The 18997-nt window shown below is 40.8% G+C and overlaps 2 protein-coding genes across 3 annotated transcripts in view; one reads left to right on the plus strand and one right to left on the minus strand.

Annotated features, from left to right (window-relative positions):
* The window catches only part of LOC108659724 (uncharacterized), a 175826-nt gene that overhangs the window by 116686 nt on the left and 40143 nt on the right, over positions 1-18997 (plus strand). The gene's annotated exons all lie outside the window — the stretch shown is intronic.
* Positions 1-18997, minus strand: part of 5-HT7 (5-hydroxytryptamine receptor 7) — a 60161-nt gene that overhangs the window by 38245 nt on the left and 2919 nt on the right. Inside the window, exon 2 of the mRNA XM_018112771.3 lies at positions 1597-1649. The gene's annotated coding sequence lies outside the window, so the exon portion shown is untranslated. The remainder of the gene's footprint in view (positions 1-1596; positions 1650-18997) is intronic.

Here is an 18997-nt window from a genome sequence, read left to right on the forward strand (position 1 = left end):
TGACACGGCTTCGTCCTGGCGTCAAAATGCCTTACCCTAGAGCCGGCCATAAAAGTCATATGAATGCTGAGGCGCGTCATCAGTGAACAATGGCAGCTAGGAGCTGCTGTCGAGAGGATGGAAAGGAAGGTCCGGCTCTACAGCTGAAGCTGCAAAGTACATTTGACAGGATACGGGCAGGCGACGGGCAGGCGACGGGCAGGCGGCTGACAGGCAAACAGGCGGGCTGCCGGCGACAGGATGCGGTCACAGGATGCGACTAGCTTGTCTACTGCGGTCTGCAGTCGACTGACCATCGACCGTCTGCATGACCGACACCTTTGTAAACAGCTACAGGACACGCACACATAGACAGGCACATACACATCAAATGAATGAAGAACCTGTGTAAACAAACCCGAATCGCATAATGAACTGGCTTGAGCCGGCTTGAAGGGAGCGCAATTCGCAAAACCTGTTGAGGAGCCACTGGCTGCCAAGCGAGCAACACTTTTTACACGTTCACTCGGTCTTATGCCCATTGCGAGCACATGAAGCGTCACAGGCCATCCGTGTGCCACTTGTGCTGGAAGCCATTTAAATGTTATCGTTCGCTGCCTGGCTGTTCCACAGTGCGACATACCCCGTACCCACACCGGCCTCGGCCATCTGAGTCCTCTCCGGTTGCTGTAACCGCAACCGCCGGGCAAACGGCAGCACTCGCTTTGGTTTGAATAATTGACCAAAATAACGTTGTCTGACCACAACAAAGCAGCAGCCAAAACAACAACACACCAACAACAACAATTAGAGAGCTGCAAGCGGAAAGGTCTCTGCTCATTGCTGCCCTGTGAGAGTCAGGAGTGGACCAGAGATTTGTATTCATCAACTACTAAACTCATCTATATTATAGATCATGTCATTTATCATCTATCATCCAAGTACATTGCCACAGTTCCACATTCTTATCTACCCCAACGAACAGGAAGTTTACAGGGTATGATTATACAAATTTTTTTAAGCGCAACCACAAGGGCTAAAACGCTCTGCAGACAGTGACAGCTTTGATTTAAATTCAATACTGTTTTTCTTCTCCTTTTTATTTCATTTTCACTATTTTCGTGTTCGCTGAAAGCCCGAAATTTGTTTGCATAAATCATTGGCCCTGGATTGATTATGACAAAAGAAAAGCCCGACAATCGATTGAAAATCCCCAGCACGTAGCTCATTTATTTATGTATTTTTTTGCCCTCGTTCGCTCTGATATGCCACAAAGGTACAAAAATCCAGTCAAACACCCAAAATACAAATGACAGCACATTAGCCGCAGCGGATGTTGGCCTTTTCATGCCTGACTGCCCACTTGGTGGCCAATACAAAAAAAAAAAAAAAAGAATAAAAAATATATATATATGTATATCTATTGGATAGGGTAGCCAAAATGTAGCCCCAGAGAGCTGACCAGCAGTCAGCATACAAATGTCAATAAATTCATATGAACTTATCTCTTCCAGACAGCTTAATGCGCATTTTTATCGCCTAATCTAAAGTCAAATTTCTACACAGTTGAGTTTTTCACAAATCAAATAATTCATAGCCAAAAAATGCCGCACTTACCCCAATTCCCACAAGTGGCTTTCAGCTCGAGTTACTCTCACTTTCCGAAGGGGCTGCAAAAAGGCCGAGAAAGAAATATGATTAAATTTAAATTCATATGGAGTCTATTTGTGGTTGGAATTTAAAACTTTGCATTTTTATTTTATAATACCTAATTCAGTTGAGTCATGAAAATAAACTTGATTTATTGAATACCTACGAGTAAGCTGGAAAATCTTAACATTTTTATTATTTTATACCCTTGAAATTCCGTTAGTCTGTGTTTCAAGATTCCATATGAATTTTTTAGCCCTTGCCTGATCCCCAAAAAGAAAATCCCATCCAACTTTGAGATAAATGTATATCCCTTAAGCTGCATTTTCTTCAATCCCTTAACCTCAGACTCCATTTTAGTCAAACTCAATAAATAGTATTATGATTGAAAATTTTCCCGGCGAGTAAACTAAAGTATTTCGGCCCCAAATCAGAGCGGGTATCAAACACTTTGCGTCAAGGTCAAAACAACAATATGGTTGATGTTTATCTGATGGTTTGTTGTTGTTGTAGTTGTTGTTGTTGTTCTTGTTGTTGGTTAACTATAGGCTGGGCCACTTGGTGGGCGTGGTTGGCCACTTGGTTGTGATGGGTACGACCCAAATAAAGTCACATATGCTGACTGCTGACAGCATTTGATGAACCTAATAAACTCGCAGCGAAGTGCCACTCAGCTCAGCTCGAGCTCAGCTAACAACTACCAGCCTTGCCGAAAATGCTGTATAAAATTGAAGTACCAAACAGATATTCGTGGCCTACAGCCGTTGCCATTGCTGTTGGCATTGCCGTTGTCGTTGCTGTTGCTGTTGCTGTTGCCATTGACGTTGGCAGCAATTCAAAAATATCTTTTATTGAATCTCGGTAACCCAGAGTCGAGTGCGAGGAAGTAACTCGTCAGACCAAGGCTAGAACTTGGGGCGGAGCGAACCATAAAAAAGATTAGCACAGGCCTCAGAGCAACGGGTCAAAGTGTCTGTGTGTGGGCGTATGCACACACACATATATATATATATAATTGAAGTGTGCTCGGAGTGACAGCAGTCGATGACATTGAGTCCCATCCAATACATTTTTTATACACCCACACATTCACACACACACGCACTGCCACACACTTTCGTCGATAACTGGACATTAGCAGAGAAATGTCTTTGGGGCTTGCAAGTCTTTCCATTATATTGCATTTTTATGTATTTTCACATATCCATAGCACATGCAATATATCTAGACACACACACACACTCGCGCACACACAGCCGCCCACTCAACCCCAAATGCATTTCGGCTGCTGCATTATTTATAGTTTTTTATGTCATGGAATACGTGATTTCGCATAAATTGCATGCCCCACACTCAACGATGTGCAACGCTCTCTGCGCCCGCCCCATCCGCGTTTAGCGCACTGCAATTGCAAATTAAATGCTTTCAATGGAGGGGAAGGTTAACAGGGACAACCGCTGGCTGGCACTGCAGCGTGTACAGCGAGTATTTCAATAATTGATGCCGCAACCAAATGCGAATAGATAAAAGTCGCTTAAGCAAATGCTGGGTGCCGTGTCGAAAATAAAAACCGATAATATCAATTTGTTGGCACGCACCCGACGTACAGCTAGATTAACCCAACAACATATGCAAATAGTTTAAGCATTACAGCGGCGAAATAAGGATGACAATTTGCATATTTCATGCAAAGATTGCAGCCACATCCAATGAAATTTAGAACAAACCACGCCGTCTGTCAGCCGTGAAAATGTTATGCGGTGACATTATGCAGGTGGAAATGCAAACATTTTTGGTGCAATATTTAATATTGATAGTTTAATCTAGAGCGCATACTGATAAACAAATGTTTAGAGTGGAGATTAAATGCTCTTCAAATCAAATATATATAATCCATAAATTTGCATACTCTGCATGCAATGCAGATATAAATTTAGAGTATATATGGCTAGTTCAAATGTTTGTAACATGTAGATGAACATGTCAAATGAAGTATATATACTTTTGATAAGTGTTAAGAGCTGATTTGATTTATATAGTTCGTCTGATATGAGTAATAAGTTCAGTTAAGATCAGTAGATTAAGTATATTTCAATTAGTCATCAGTTATTAAATTATATCTCGAAATTCTCTGAATCTCCACATGTTGCACATCATTTTATGTATTTTATATACAATTTTAATGATTATATAAAATTTTTAATTTTTGAAAAATTCGCAAAATTTAGTCATATTTCATATGTATATTTATTAAAATGCCATGTGGATAATATGTGAAGAATTTCATGGTAATCGGACAAATCATACCGGATAATACTAAACAAAATTTTAGATTATTTATACCAAATTTAAACTCCAATCAATTATAGTTCTATATACGAGCATTAGTATGAATAACTATGCAAATATTAGTTTTAATGCGCTTAGTTTACGCTGTTGCAGAATCGTTTCTGATGCCATTGAAATCGAATGTGAAACTCTCGAACGACGCTCGCAGAGGCAGCTCTGCTCTGCTCAACGTGTATTCCGTATGCATTGTTTGCATTAAATTTACATAGCATTTCGGTACATAAGACCGACTTTGTTCGGATAAACCAGCGAGTTTCAGTCGTCTGTGGCGCAAATTGAATAATATATGGCAGCTCTGAGCGCATTGTACGCATTCCAGCAGAGCATTCAGCACATGGTGAGCCATTCAGAGATGGTTGCTGGTCACAAATACGCACACACACACCTACACCCACACCCGCTCACATTCTGTTTATAAACACATAAATTCTTGAGTAAATGTACTGTTAAGCCGTATTTTTCACACCGCCCAGCGACAAAGTGTGAATGGAATTGCGGTTGCTTACATACATATACACGAGTCTGTGGCTCAGGCCAGAGAGCGTGCAAATCGAATTTCAGGTACAGAGGCAGGCAGAGAGTTTTCTAACTATTGAAGGAAAATAAGAAGAAGAAAAAACATTAATGCAAACATTACGTAAGTTTAAATGGAGCCGACGCCGGCGGACAGCGGGCGAGCAACTGGAAAATTGTGCAAATAAAAGATATTGAATTTACCGGTAGATGGTCAATGGGTAGCTAATAAACAGCACACAGACACGCAGCTCCCGGAGCAGGGAGGAGCAAACAAACCCACGAATATCGATTACGGTACACGCGACACTGGCATTCAGGCCAAAACGAAGGACCAGCTCACAAAATGTTCTTTTCAACTTAAGCCATAAAATTTGAAGCGAAGGCCAAGTTAAGAGCCGCCGCCCCACACATACGATATCAGCACTCAGCGGGCAGAAGGACACAGACAGGTGTGGGCAGGGCCGACTTGGATGTGGGCCGGCCAACACTTGAGCGGGCAGCCGGGCCCAGCGAGCGAGGCTGTGCGCCACTTAGTGCCCATGGGGCACAGCTGCAACTGGCGCCGCAGCTAAACGTTCTATGCAAAAGTTCATTTCGGGGGCAACAAACAGTCCTCTCTGTGGCAGCCACATGTGAACCTCTTAAAACGCTGTCAGATGGGGCAATATCAGCCACAGAGCGGAGCAGGTGCAACATGGGGCAGCCCCTATTAAGTGAACACTCTGTGGTATTTATGTTACGTGTTCTTGTTGCACGCTGCCTAATTTGTAGTGGCTGTGTAAAGTACATGCAGAAGAGAGAGAGAGAGAGAGGGAGATGGAGATGGAACGGGAAAACTCTGCTAAAACCAAATTTTAAGTTATACAAAATTAGAGTAGCGAGAGTGCTCGACTAAGGCATACCTTAGATATTTTTAAAGAGAAGTTGATTTGACTCGAGGTGTTTATATGTAGTCGGGGATAATTTCAATCTAAAAATTCGAAATAAGTGAAGCGATACCGGAAGTATGAAGTATTCTGACAAATATGTCAGGGAGTGCAGCTGAGTTTGATTTAATTTCTTGTTACAATACAGAGCCTCGAATTGGGACTAGAGCTTTTACTGTTCACTAAGATATAGAAGAGGATATCTTATTGTTTATCCTATTATCCTATTATTTATATCTGGAGTGTATTCTGAACTTAGTAGTAACATTTAAGTAATAATTATTGGTTTAATTTGCACAGTTTTTCATTAGATAAATATACATATATTTATGTATATTAGAAAATGCATAATGTAAAATTAAGCAGACTTAGTCTAAGTACTGTTCTCTTCCCCAAAGTATAAAATAAAAGTTCAGCAGCGAATTTCCGTAATTGAGAACAATTTTCATTGTTGGGTTAACTTTGGTACATTTTATAGCAAGCTCTCCTGCGATGAGGACTTGAGTTGAGGCAACTAACTGCTTCTACACTTAACTACACAAACATGCACAGATACACATACAAAGAGGGAAATAGAGATAGAGTGAGAAAGGGCGAGAGAGAGAGAGAGAGATGGATACACACTTACGCCCCTTCGCCTAGAGCTTTGACACGCATACGCTTAGTGCTTAGTCTTAACCCGGGGCTATCAAATCTTGTAGCTGACATTTATGTGTGTCTTACTAAGGCTAGGACGATGGACGCCGGCCGTATAACGGCTCTAGCCAAGGACGCACACACATACACATTTATTCTGCTGAATAAATGTGCAAATTCCCTTAGAGTCAGCTGCAAGTGTCTGTGTGTTGACATTGATTGCGAGTGCGTGTGCGTGTGTGTGAATGCGTGTGGGTGTGCGTGTGTCTGACAGTTGTCGCATCGAGTTTAATACTCGTAATAGTACGATTTTAATTGAATAATTTGCAATCGGGATCGCACCAGCTGTCAGCACATGACACTGACCCACGTTCCATGTTCCATCTTCCACGCTCCACGTCCCACGCCCACGCAGCATTGTCTCCAGCTCAGTCTGCTGGCAACTTGAACTATCCGACTTGTGCACATGACAATACGATGTTTGTTTTTCCTGCCCTCCGCATGGCATATCCCATGGCGACGGGATTTACTAGCCTTATAATTGTCAATGGTCCATTAAGACGCCATTGGCGCTGTCTGTCTATGCTGCCCGAGACTCTGCCTCCTGTGGTTGCGTCAATCACTTGACCTGACCCCCAGCCACTTTCCTACTTGAGATGAGCGCATGACAACACGAGCTCAAATATTTATCGAAGAGAGAATATTAGAGGCAGACATTAAAGCAAATTAGTTTGACTTTAAGATGATTTGTTAGTCCTTACACTCAGTGACTTCTAAAAATAATGGGCAGTATAATTGGTCGTAGATTACAAAACTGACACTTCATAAATTTGAAACGCAAGTTTTTTAATACAATATTCACAGCTGTAAATATTTATTAGGGCGAAATATAATCCGATTGGGAGGCACATATTTCATTAGATCTCTTATCCGTAGATATAAACAACATGTTCGCCTTTTTCTTTCAACTAAAGGCACGTAATGAAAATCAATTGTTGTATCCATGCATTTATCGTTATTTGTTTTTGTTGATTTATTTTCGGCAGAGCGGCACGCATACATTTCTATTTGCTGCGGTCGAGCGGGAGCGCACAGTGTGCTCCCTTTATGACGGTCGTTTCAATTATTATGAATTTGTTATGTTGCCTTATGGGGTCTCGGCTTTGGTGCCGGCCACGCAGGTCCCTCGCATATATATTTTATCGATGGGATCTGCGAAGACACAGAACCAGCAAAGCGGAAGTTTATGAAAGTTCAACAGTGAGCAGAGAGCCACGGGGGTGTGTGTGTGCGTGTGTGCGAGTGTGTGTAGCATATTTTCACGTATATGGAAAATCAATAAATTAATATGTTTAATATGTATGACTTAATGATTCCATGTTACTTCCGAGTCAATGCTGCTAATGTGAACGTGAATGTGAATATGAATGTGAGTGTGAGTGTGAATGTGACCCCTCTTTAAGTGGACCTGGCTTTTGGGTATTTCAATTAAAATGCAAGATATATGTGCTATATGTATGCTGAGCAAATATTTGCTTTGTGTCTGTGAGCTGTGTGGAACGTGTACGTAGCATGGCCATAAATTAAATTAGATTTCAATTAATCCATGGCCTTACGCATGAGGCGCAAATAAACAAAGGCCTTCAATCACACAATATGTCCGGCCATGAGGCAAACTCTTGAATTTTAAAGCCAACTGCAGCGGCGCCCGGGCTACGATTTGACAAATAGCTGCAACAAAAGCAGATCGCTAAGAAATTAATTTCTTGTGCTGGCGAAAAGTAATTGCAAGACGAAACAAAAGACAGAGCCTTGGCACACATAAAAGAGCTGCAAGACCTGGCCAGCCACCGAACCGACCAGCAAGAGGCAGTCATAGTCTCTCTGACTGTAAACCACAACACGTTGCATGTTGTCTGAGGGGATGGCTATGCCAGAGCATGGCAAGAAATGTCACATGAACTATATTCATCTATATCTGTGTGTGTGTGTGAGTGAAATAAAAATAGAAAGCTACAGCGAGCGAACAAGAAATTGAAAACGGAAGGAAGACACAAAACAAACAAGCGCATGACATGCAAAACACAGCCAAGCAACAGCGGCAGGAGCCAGCCAAAGGAGGAGCATACGCCAAGTCCTGTGTCTTAGCAGCAGCAGCAGCGACTCGTCGAGCAGCTTGGGCACTGAGAACTGAGAACTGTAAACAGAAAATACGCTGATAAGCGAGGCGTACACACCGGAAGCAAAAAACCAAACTCTGGGGAAGAAAGGAAACACAAAATGGAAAATACGCAAAGAAAAAGGTGAGTGAAATGATGTATGATGTGACGGACTGGAATATACCCTCAAAGTATTTGAATGACAAAGAAAAACGCTTCGATTTGAAATAATCAAAATAATTTATTTTTATATTTAAAATGTCTGATTTATTACTTATTTATATTTCATGAATTATTAAGCAAAATTAAAAATAATACTAAAATATAACTGGTATATTTATATAATAAAATTTATTTAACAAAAGCTCTGAGGATTTTTACAACTATTCTTGAAAGACTTATAAATAGCACAATCAAATTAAATTTAACAAATTTAATAAATAATTGGTACATAATAAAATCCATTGGGCACCTGCTAAGGTCAGAGCTCTGCAGCAAATGTATTGGCAGTAAAACTGATTTTGAAATTAATTTGTGGCAACATACTGAAAAATTGGTGCACTTCTCAACTTATATTGCAATTAGAGTCTTAATTTCTGCTAACGACAGCAAATTGATGCGAACAGAAAACTTTGAAATAGTAAGTGGCGAATGGGGGCATGCCACTGCAGTGGGTTGAATGCCAGGTAAAAGGCAGAAGCACACTCTGCGGTGCCGGGCAGGTGGATGTGCTATGGTCTGGAGCCATTAGCACGCGCCAATTGATGTGAACTGCTCATAACAAGCGGCCAGGCCAGGGCAGGAGGGCAGGAGGCCAGGGCATGTGCGGGAGGCCATGCCACGCAGTGAGACAGGGGAACATATGAGGTAATGGCCCTAGGGGCGGAGCTGAAGAATTCGCGCGAGAACCTGCAACGTGCTCTGACAGCGTGGGACAAAGACGGAAAATCAATAAATCCCATTAAAATGCAAGCCAGCTAAACAACAACATCGACAACAACAACAAACAGCTAGCAGTATAACAGAAAAAATGTGCATTTCTATATGGCAGCCGCATTGAAGGCTCAAGGAATGTTAAGTTCAAGCAGCAAGGTTAGACTGCCGCTGAAAGGACCTTTGCTGCGATGCGAATTGCGTGCAGGTTATGCCCAGGCATTGCAGTTGCAGTTGCACCCCTGCAGCCATTAGGCAACCGTAAATAGAATCCAAGGCGAAATTGGAGCTTGGCAATTTGTTGTTTAGTTTCCTAATCGATGCCAAAACGCAGCGCGTGCCATTTAACAAGGTCGAGGACAAATCGTGCTCACAAAAAAAAAAAAAATAATAATAAAGCACACGGCGAATTTATGGCATGCCAAGAGGCGACAATGGCGGCGGTTTTATGCTTGAGCGGTTCAGTGGTGCCATACACAACACACACACACACACACAGGCAAATGCAAATTTGATACTAAATTCGCTGAGATTTATGTGACAAGCGTTGGCAGCGCCCAAAACATTTGCAATCTGCCGCACAGCGTGTGTATGGCTGTGTGGGACATGTGGCCTGTGTGTGTGTGTATGGGTGTGTGTGGGTGCGCCTGTCTACTTAATGGTGCTTGCACTGCCCACAAGTGCAGCTCCAGCTGTGTCGCGTTGCTGGAGGTGCCACTGAGCGTGTCGCTCGCAATTTTCTCACAGCCTCGCAAAATCCAATTAAAAGACTTTTAAATGAGATAAATTTCGTATGAAGAAGCTAAAAGCTTTGCTACGACTGAAGCACACACACAAAAAGAAAAGTGCAAATGCAAATTTAATTATAATAATAATTTTCAATGAGAGCTAAAAGAGTTAAAATTTTTATATATTAGCCTATTATAAGAAATGCGAAGCAAAAATTTATACAATAAAAATTTGTTATATATTTTTTTAAGAGCCGAACTTTCTTTCTTTTTATATTATATACTTTTTGTTCAACGCTAAGTAATTTTTTAAATTTTATTTAATATATATTTCAACATAAATTAATGACAAAAATATGTAAAATTTAATAAATAGAATATTTTTTAAAATGAATAAATTAAATATATGGTGTCTCGTTTCTTTTTTTCTTATTAGCTTAAGTTTAATAAATAATATATTTAAAAAAAATTTTTATTTTACAATTAAAATAAAAAAATAAGAAAATATTCCATCAAAAAATATATAAATTTGTATATATAAATTTATTGTTTACCCTACACTAAACAGTTAATTAACTGTTTGTTTTACAACTGAGTGGAATACCCATTTGTGTAATCCATCCATCATGCATGAGTACAGAAGCATTTCATTTGCATATGTTACTAAATACGTATGCGTAATATTGTATCGCATAATAAATGGATAACAAATGTCCGCACATAGTTCCAGCTATCTCGACAGTTGTTCCACAACAAGCGAAACATGCGCTCTGTTGCCCAAATTAATTTGGAAATGAAATAAAACCGTATATGCAGACATACACATACATACATACACATACATACATATATGCAGACAGTCATTTTTACATAATCAGCCATTCTATGGCTACCACAATTAAAATTGTTTCAGCCAACAAAGAGAGGCGGCAGTAAATCAGACTTGTTTGCGTTAAAGAGAATATTTACTCATAAATCAGTTGAATTTCCATTGCTAAATGCAGTCGGATGGAAATTAGAATGCACAAACGAGCTGCGCTTAGTAGCCCATAAATTAGCTCTAATGCCCACTTCAGCTTTGATATATTTCAAATTAAAACAAATAAAAACAGCTCTAGAGACTTCTGTTTAAGTTTTAAAGATAACCGAATACATTAGAACAATAATAGTAGCGCCCATTTATATGTCTGTTTCATTGAATCGAGCCATAAAGTTTGTGGGCAGCTTATGCATAATATAGATTAAAGCGCTCACACATATTTAATAAAAACAAGCGTACATATGTTGCAGGTACACCATAAAAAGAAATTGTTTCTGTAATAATATATATAATATATAATAAAAAGATATCCCGATCTAGCATCAAATGCAATATTTCATTTGGAAAAACCCAGAAATGCGTGAGACAACCAACGTTTCGGTCAAGTGCTGAACGGGGCTTGATAAGATTTCGCAGTTGCATTTGACAGCATGACTGCATGAGTGTACAAATGTGGGTAAAAATAGAAGTTTACTCAAATTTTGGGAGCACTTAATTGATAGATCTATTAGTGAGCAGTCTATCTATAAGCAGCACGCGAAGTGCGGCCTTGGGCGAGCAGCACATTTATCAGCAGCGATAGTCGAAAATATCTAAGACATACATATACAAATATATACATATATTTATGTATGTGTATATAGATTACAGGTCATGTTCGCAGTGCGTCTAGGTCAGTAAAATTCAATTGGTAAGTAAATTCTCGGAATATTCTTCGTTTATGGCGGGTCACAGCAAAGGGAGGGAGTATTTATGTTGGTTTTATGAATTTGTGAATGTGTCAATGACTTGCAGACGCCGTTGCTGGGAGACACACAATGTTGATATTACGTATTCGCGCCGTTGGTCGCCAGCAATAAACGTGTAATTAAAGCGTCAAATAAATAATTAGGCTAAACATTCCCAAATGCCGCTCTTAATGGCCTGCAGCAGGTCGTACTTTGGCACCTGCTGCACGCATACATGCACAGCATATATACATATTGGCCGATCAGTGTGGGATAACACATCAATTTACAGTCCAGATAGTCGCACGCTAACAGCTGGCCATAAAATTTGTGTTTTGTTTTGTTTTGGCAGCAGAGGCCAAACAAATCACATGGCTATTAACTTTTTATTAACTAAATCTCAACCGTGGCACTTTGAGAGGCCACACAAATGGCTTGTTTCATAATAAAAAGTGCCAAGAAATAAATAAACACACACAATGAGCACGAAAATAGCGAACAGAAACCTTTAACTTCTGCTAGAGTAACGTAACGAAAGCAAAAGTGAAATAGGCTTATCAGTAACGTAATTAAGCAGTGATAAAAGTCACGAACACACACCCTCGCACACGCCCCCCGCCGCCCAAAGAGCGGGCACATCGTTGACCGGCAAGCGGCGCCGAGCCAACTGATAAAAACAAGCCAAGTCTGCATGTATGCGTGCATATACTATGATATGCCCACATGGTAATATCAATTTAGATTTGAATTTAATTTATTTACACTGCCAAATATATATATATATATGGAGAAGGCGGCCGAGTGTTTATTTAAGGCGGCGACTCAATGAATAAGTTGAAATGATTCAGTCATTCGGAAGGTAACCGAACAGAAACCGATCCAATCCATATCAACCTCAGACGATACTGTGAGCGATAAAATATGAAACAAAAAATAAAATAAAATATTTGATTTTTGGGTAAATTTTAATGAAAGTAATGGTAGTCAATAAACAAAGGGGCAATATTGAAAGTAAATAAAATGACAAACGAGAGCCATAAAAGCAATGATAAAACACTTTATACGTGTGTGTTAATAAAAAAGTATATACTTTATATTTAGCTTTAAGTTTAAGTAGGAATAGTTGTCAAAGCTGCCATTTCTGTTGCACTAAGCTGCTGTAAGTAGCAACCCAGACTGACTTTGTAAAGAGGGAAATATACTATATACTCCCTATAGTCTGACTCAAAGCTCACCTACACCTGCAGTGTCAAAATATAACACCTTCTGAAATCGTACAACAGCCAGTTCGAGTTTCTCTCTTGCTCTTGCTCTTGCTAGGTCAGCATCTGCTCCACAATGTAATTTCTCCCAAGGCAATGTCAAATGCATCTTGGGAACGACTTTTTGAGGAAAGTGCGAATGCACTTATATAGAATAAATGTATATATATTTTATATTGTGTATGTGTATATAAATCCATTTGTGACAGCGCACACAATGAAATAGCCAAGATAACGAAAAGGAAAACTGAAAAAGAATAGAACAAGTTAAAAGCAACAGCAAACCAGTTGACAAAAGCTTAAGAGCTTATAACAAAAATATCAATTTGAAAAAGTTTAAAAGTTCTCGCAGTTTGGCCAAGTGGCACAAACTGCAAAGCTGCAAAACTGAAGCCTGAAATTGAAACTGAAACAGAAACCTTTTAGCTGTGTAATTTAAGCTGCGGCAAGAGCAAACAATAGACTTTGAAAATAGGTAGGGAACATGGTAGATCCAGAGCCTGGGCCTTGAATTTCATTGACCAATATTTGGACTTGCCTGGGCTGCATTTGTACAGCTGCTGTTAATGGGATTGGCTGAGCTTAAGTAGATATCAGTTTGTGCACTCCAAATGATGAAATGATGAAGTTTATGAACGTCTAGAACGACTAACATTGGAACTTAAGTTTCCAGTACGTATTTGCGCCGTAAGCCAAACGCAATTCCAACTCTATTTCCTGCTACTAAATGCAATTGCAACTGCGCTTAGGGCAGTATATCCCATTGCTGCTGTCGAGTAAATTATTGGATTCCATTTCGAACTTCAGTGTGCACTTCATATGCAAAGTGCATGGGCCAATGTCAATGCCAAGCGAAGCAGGCGCCTGCAACTGCAACGGCGACAGCCGCAATTGTTTGCCAGGCAACAATTGTTTGGCCCCAATGGGCAGCTCTCGATTATTACGAGCTCGGATCCCCTGCGGGGGCATTCACATCGGTGTACACAACTGGTCAGCAGCTGTTGCTGTCGAGCAGCAGCAACAATTATGGCTAATCATAATAATAACGGTATAGGTTTTAATTGCTTGCTGCGTTTGATTAGCCCGTTGTTTGCATAGCAATAAATAATATTAATTGGTATTTGAAGAGCTGGCCGCAATGCAACCAACTTGATATAGGAAATTAAACTCCATCAATCATGACTTTAACTAAACCAAACTGAGGCGAAGCTACAAATAAGAGTGCATAGTATATAAGGAAATGAATTCGTTTTTCTCATTATCTCCACAGTCTCCAGTGCTGGGAAACACGAGCTCTTGCTCTTTAAGGCTTTAGCTTAAAGACTCTTTAAGCACTCCTTAAGCTTGGTTGCCCTTGGTTCATGCTGAAACATGCACGCAATATTTCTTAATTATGCACAGGAAAAATGCTTTGACCAGCAACTAGTTTAATTAATAGGCAAATCTGATTACGTATCAATTAGGCACTGCCAGCCAGACGACTTCTGCATTAGGCCGGCAATTATACAATCCGTTGAAAGATGTGTACAATTAGCTGAGGTCCCGCCCTCGGCTATATATGCAATTAGCGGGCTGACTGAAGTAGCGCCACTCGCGCCTGTCTGGCCAGACGTTCGCTTTGATTAATGGCAAGCAAGGACTTGAGCTCCAAACACACACACAAACACACACATACACACGCATTAACGCCCCGCAATATACATGCACACCTGAGAACATGCACAATGTATAGCCACTCAAGCAGTGAGGCGCACATTAAATGGCAGATACACAAACACCGACACTCACACACACACACCCGCACACATACATAATGCACCCTTGAGACTTGGCCAAGCCAATAGAAGCCTGACAGAGCGCGTATTATAGATACGTGCAGTCCGGGATACCGGAGCACTTAATTCCGACATGTTTTGCTTCGGTTGCGGTGTGTGGGCTAATGCCTAATCAAAACGCAGACTGAGGGCCCACAGGAGCGAGGGGCGAGAGCCAGGTTGAGCCTGTGTTCTACCAATTTGCAATTTAATTAATGAAAAGCCAAAACACTTGAGCAACTCTCATAACTGCCTCAACTGCAAGCCATTTAAAGACTTATCAAATTCCACAAAGTTTATGTAAGGCGAGCTAATGTGTCTGTTGTTGGCAGATAAGACGAAGTACTCAAACTGAGACTGTAATCAATGTACATAATACTCGTGCTCTAGATGCATTAGAGAAAGCTAGCCAAATGGCTAGAATAATGCTTGGGCATAAGAAAATAATAATTGTTATCGTTAGAGTTGCATTTAGCTACTGTCCTAGCTTCGCTTTTGTATGATAATAGGATATTTATCATAGGCAAACCCTGGTGTATTGGACATGCTTAACATGCCAATGCTCTTACAAATGGCTAAACTTTGAGAGTTTGTCTAGACATTAACAGGTATTCAAAATAATAGATAAATTAATTACAGCAATTTCTTAAGAACTTTATCTCTCTCTCTCTCTCTTTCTCTCTCACGCCATTAGAGACTAGTTTGTAACAATTAAATCAGTTCAGTTTCCAGTTTGGTTTGATGACTTTAATTACACGTAATTAAGCATAATTAATTACGAATTCTCGGCCAAACGCTTGCTGAGTCGGCTAACCGCAGCCGTTGGTCAGCCTCTGCGCGCTGTCAACATATGCAGAAAGACTAAAATCGAGTTTAAAATGGAAAACTTTTAAAGCTGATTGCGCAGTAGGGCTTGATGGAAACTTTAGCCAAACACTTAACTCTTTGCCAACAAATTGCCAGAGTGGGTCGCCCTTCAACCACAGCAGGCATTGCAGAACTTTGTCAGCTGCCAGGAGACTGATGATGAACAGCAGCAGCAGCAGCAGGAGCAGGAGCAGGAGCAGCAGCAGCTATCAGAGCAGCGGCTTCCATCAGAGCAACCGCAGCGAACAAGCGCTTAAATTCGCAATTATGGCATTTTAATACACTGACGAGACGTAATTGGCAATTCTCGAGCTGTTGCCGCTGCTGCTGTTGCTGCTGCTGCTGCTGCGGCTGCCTTTTGCCTGTTGCTGGTTTTCAAAAGTGTGGCAGGCCATCAATAATGTGTATGTATGTGTGTGGTGGGTGGGAATGTGTCACATTGTTGCCAAAGGCATATAAGCAATGTGAGCCACCCAGCATGGTAGCCAAAGCCCAGAGTACAGTGCGTATACGCAATGTGCGTGTGTGCTTGGCTCGGGTTTTTGAGATTGATAGCAGGATCAAATGGTATATCGCAGCATGTTAAGTGGAGTGTTTACGTGTCCTTCTTGTATGTGCGTGTGTGTGTGTGTAAATGCGTGCAGCGCTTTAATTATGCCCATTGCGGGCGCTGTCTTTAGGCCAAAAAGTTAGCCAAAGAGCCACGGCCACAGCGCACACTCTCGCCAGCAAAATAAAGCTTAATGGCAGGCATTAATTATGCACAAAATTAAGATATATTATGCACGCCGGAGTTTATTATGCCTCCGTATGAAGGCACTGCAATTTGAATTAATCAATAAAAAATGTTGATTCCACGCTTAATTAGTTTTTCATTAAGTGCACACAAAAGGTATCTGTTTTTTATTTTGTATATTTACTTTTTGTTTCTTGTTTTTAATCCTTTCAAACTGTCAGTATTGTATTTAATAAATAATATGGCATATTTGCAATAATCGGATGCCGCAGCGGACTCCTGCAGCTATCGCCTGTGCCGTCAACAAAGTCATCCTTTGTTTCGTCTTCGGCCGCCCACAGGCTGCAGCTTTACCCAATTAATTTAATTTAATTTCATGGCAGCGAAATTGTTTTCACGTTTGCCTCTGAGGCATTCCGTGCACGCATACATGTTGTTTAATTTGTTTAATTTTAATTGGCAATGAAAAACTGTAAAAAGCAAATTAAAATTTAATTATTTGTTGGCTTAAAAAACAATTCCAGCGATGCATTCGCATATAAAGACAATTAATTCTCATAACAATGCATCCATCAGGTTAATGTAAATGAATATTTAATCACTGTTTAACTTCACGGCTGATTAACTCCATGAATATGTTTAACTATTCGCGGAAGCTAATAGCTGATAGTGCTGGAAAATGCTTGTAATGTATTTTAAGTAAACAAATATATCATTTTACATATTTCTTTCGCCTATTTTCAGTTTAATAAGCAGCTAATGAAACGCCTGTTCGGCCTTTGTAGCTCTGGAATTTTCATTACCACAGCCCACGTTGCGGCTACTTGATATTGACGGCTCCTCAATCCGCTTCTAATTAACTCGCCTCCATTATAATAAGCAGACACAAATTATGATTTTTTTTTTTGAGCTTGAATAAAGAAGAAGCTAATTTATTTTGCAGTTGGTTAGGGGTTAATGAAATGAAATGAAATTTATGGCTTGTGGCAGCAACTGACAGTTGCACGAGCTGAAATTTCAGTTAAATAGAAAATGTAGCAAACACAGCATCTGCATGCCAAATGTGCGTTAATTACTTATTACTAGACTAAATAATTGCATAAAGTTGCGCTTTGGGCTGTGGCAAGTGCAGCCTTGCAACATCACATTGCGCTGTGGCTGACAGGCATCTGCATGAATAGGGAATCAAGGACTTGACTGAGGTTGCGGTTGAGGGCAATCATTTTGGAATCTGTTTGCGATTTCTCATTAGCCGCGCCAACTAATTAACATAAGTAATTTGCTCTGCCGTGTTGTGTTATATATTTACTGTTATTCCTCGCGCATCGCCAAATTGCGCCCAAGACGCACATTTATATAATAGAGAAATAGAGGCGCGACTCGGACGCAGCGGCCACACAGATGCCGCAACTTTAAAGACTCGAAAAACATGAAGCATGAAGCAGTAGCAGCGCGGAGTCACCTGCCAGACAGCTAATCACAGTCGTGTGGGTGGCTTGGCGGTGGCTCGCTCATTTATCTTTGCGCGCGAACAAACACAAAAAGCAAGACGTAAATGACAAAGCACCCGGAAAATAAAGGAAAAACCCAGTGCAAATCCAAATGCAACTGACTGCGCCATACTCTGTTAGCAGAGTTAACAGAGCACAGTTAACATATGCAATATGTGGCCAAAGGCGTAGAATTAGACATGGCTTAAGCATATTTCATTTAGATTAAAGCTCAGTCAGCTATGCCCACAATTGAGCTGCAATAGCAAATAACAAAAAAAGGCCACAAACTAATATACCCACTTTAAATCCGACGCACAGTGTATCTAAAGACGAAGCACTGGCTTACATGATGGATATCCAATGGCATTAGTGGCCCATTGCAAGCTAAATGATATTTTGTAAATAATATAGCAACGTCCAACGACGACGAAGACGGCGACGGCGACGGCGCAGTCGACGTCGCAGTCGTTGATAGCGACCTGGGCGGAAATTAAATTTGGTCACGTTAATTGCCCCCGATTAGAGCATTTCGGTCATTATGATAAGCGCCGCTGCCAGTGTCTGGACATTGGCAATGACAATGAGTGGGCGAGTGGGCCAGAGCCAGAGCCCGAGCATAAGTGCAGAGAGTGTGCGTGCGTGTGTGTGTGTGTGTGTGACCTTTTCAATATTTGCCAGCTGAGGAGTTGGCAATTTGAGGCGATTTCGATATCTCGCGATATTTTTTCGCGCTAGCTTTTTGGTGATTAATTATTAATTAATTAGGAGCTTTGCGCTGGCTTAGTTGTGTACGTTTTATTTGGCAAATTTAAGGCTCGACATCGTACCGTATGCGCAATATTTCACCACACACACACACACACACACACACACACACACACGTACACACCTAGGCAGCGAGGCGTGCCCACGCTTCAATTCCACTTCCGTCACACTTCATGCTATTGCTTTTGTTTCAGACATTTTTTGTCGGCTTCTTTGTCGGACTGTTCCTTGACAAAGCATAACAATGCGACACTCAAACTGCGCTGCGTATGTGTGTGTGTGTGTGCGATTCTGTGAACTTTATTACGCATACGCCCCGTTGTCCTTTTACCTTTGCGATTGTCGTTTGTATTGTACGCGCGCTCAATTTACAATTGCCAAAGGGCTCATGCCACCTGGTTCCCACTGCTCCTGCTC

Source organism: Drosophila navojoa, chromosome 2 (assembly GCF_054131105.1).
Source record: "Drosophila navojoa isolate 15081-1374.11 chromosome 2, UAZ_NAV_1.0, whole genome shotgun sequence".
NCBI lineage: Eukaryota > Metazoa > Arthropoda > Insecta > Diptera > Drosophilidae > Drosophila > Drosophila navojoa.